The sequence below is a fragment of the Microtus ochrogaster genome, chromosome X, assembly GCF_000317375.1.
Source record: "Microtus ochrogaster isolate Prairie Vole_2 chromosome X, MicOch1.0, whole genome shotgun sequence".
NCBI lineage: Eukaryota > Metazoa > Chordata > Mammalia > Rodentia > Cricetidae > Microtus > Microtus ochrogaster.
The window spans coordinates 17,520,138-17,522,444 of NC_022026.1; the positions used below are offsets into that span (position 1 = coordinate 17,520,138).

Sequence of the window (2,307 nt, forward strand, 5' to 3'; positions counted from 1 at the left end):
TGTCTGTCTGTCTATCTATCATCTACCTATCTATAATTTGTTTGCTGTGTTTGTGTCTATGTGTGTGCCTTTTCTTTTGTCATTTTTTGTCTTATTGGTGTTCTGCTTATTTGGTTTTTGTGGGATTTTTGTTTTAAACGAATGAAAGAACACAAAGTTGGGTGAATGGGGGTGGCATGAGTTGAGGCAGGGGAAAGATGATAAAAAATATATTGTTTGGAAAATATATTGTAGGGCCTCTAACACAGCACCTTCTCCTCAGCTTCAAGTACCAAAGAGCTGGATAGAAGGAAACATTTTGGAAACTTCAATAGATGCTTTGCTAATATTAAACAGAGAATAGAGTTCTTCCTGTCATATAAAGTATGACCCTTTAAACCTTCTGGTCCTCATATATCTTGCCACAGACTGTTCATCTAAACAAAGAATGGACTCTTCTCACTTTCACATTGTCCATAATATGGCCATTTCCCTATGAAGAAAAGGTATCTATTACTAAATTCTTGCCCAACAGTGACGATTCACACAAGATCATTTAGCGTATTAAGCTCTTCACTGTTGCTTCTTCTCAATTTCATTAAAATCAATGTAAAGAGTACACTTTTGGGGCAGCAGCCGGGCAGCGGACGCCGGGGGCAGGATGGTCCTGGACAGCATGGCCCTCATCGTGAAGGTGCAGCTGCCTGCCTACCTCAAACAGCTGCCTGTCCCCGACAGCATTACCGGCTTCCCCGCCTCACAGTTTCAGAATGGCTCCGCCTGCTGCCCTTCCTTGGTGGACTTGCACTTCTTGGCTACCTTGCCGTGCGTCCATTCCTCCCGAAGAAGAAACAACAGAAGGATAGCTTGATTAATCTTAAAATACAAAAAGAAAATCCTAAAGTAGTGAATGAAATAAACATTGATGATCTGAGTCTTACTAAAGCAGCATACTGTAGGTGTTGGCGTTCCAAGACGTTTACTGCCTGCGATGGGTCCTATAATAAGCATAATGAATTGACGGGCGATAACGTGGGTCCGCTCATACTGAAGAAGAAAGAAGTATAACAGTAGCCATTTAGGATTGAAACTCTTGTACTCTTTCCTCGTTTGTTGTGCATAGAAAGTCTTTGGAGGGTTTAACTGTTAGTACTGGTTGAATAATTCTTTCTGCCAATTATTTTCTTGCTACACTGCTGCTTATATTTGATACTTTATATAATCAGTCCTGAAATCAAGAGTTAATAAAGTCAGTACTTCAGATTGTAATTAATTGGGAATTTATTATTTTAAATTATTTATTTATTATTATTATAAGTTTGGACAAGGGCCAAAAGTTATTTCTTTGCATATCAGTATTTCAACAGAATGTATAGATTTTTTTAAAAAAAAAGTTCTCCCCTGTTCTGTTAAATGTATTTTGTTTTGCTCATTTGAAGTAGTGTGTCATCCTTTGGTCTTTGTGGAACTCTACTGTTTTTAGATGAAGTATGAAAAATATTGCTGTCAAGAATTACTTTGGGGCAATAAAACCCCTTGTTTTATAGAAAAAAAAGAGTATGCTTTACGTAAAAACAAATAGCTTTTCCTATAGTAACAATATCTTGTGTAATAACACTTAATATAACCAGAATTACTATGGGGAAAATTTGAAAAGAGAACAGTTGTTGGCTTTAATAAAGAAGAGGCTATGGGGTTTTACATATTTTTATTTATTTAACTATTATTGTTTTTACTGAGCTATACATTTTTGTCCACTCCTACCACTTTTTCTCCCCTTCTACTCTCTCACGTGACTCCCACATACCCAGTTTACTCAGGAGAACTTGTCTTTTTTTTCCTTCCTATGTAGATCCATGTATGTCTCTCTTAGGGTCCTTTTTGTTGTCTAGATTGTCTGGGGTTGTGGACTGTCGGTTGGTTTTTTTCTTTGTTTTAGGTCTAGAAGCCACCTTTGAGTAAAGATATTATATTTTTCTTTTTCGGTCTGGGTTATGTCATTCAATATGTTTTTTTCCTAGATCTATGCATTTGTATGCAAATTTCAAGATGTCATTATTTTTTAACACTGTGTAGTACTCCATTGTGTAATTGTACCACATTTTCTTCATCCACTCTTTGGATGAGGGACATCTAGGTTGTTTCTAGGTGTAAGCAGAGACTGCTTTTATTTTCTCAGCCTCTCATAGCCCAATAATCACACAGAAACTATGTTAATTACAGCAGTGTTTGACCAATGACTCAGGAATATTTCTAGCTAGCTTTTACATCTTGAATTAACCCATTTCTATTAATCTGTGCATTGCCATAAAACTTTGGCTCACCATA

General features: G+C 36.7%; 1 pseudogene; it reads left to right on the forward strand.

The window, feature by feature from the left end:
* The first annotated feature begins 640 nt into the window (after positions 1-640).
* LOC101989393 lies at positions 641-1,110 on the forward strand (annotated as a pseudogene).
* The last annotated feature ends 1,197 nt before the right edge of the window (positions 1,111-2,307 follow it).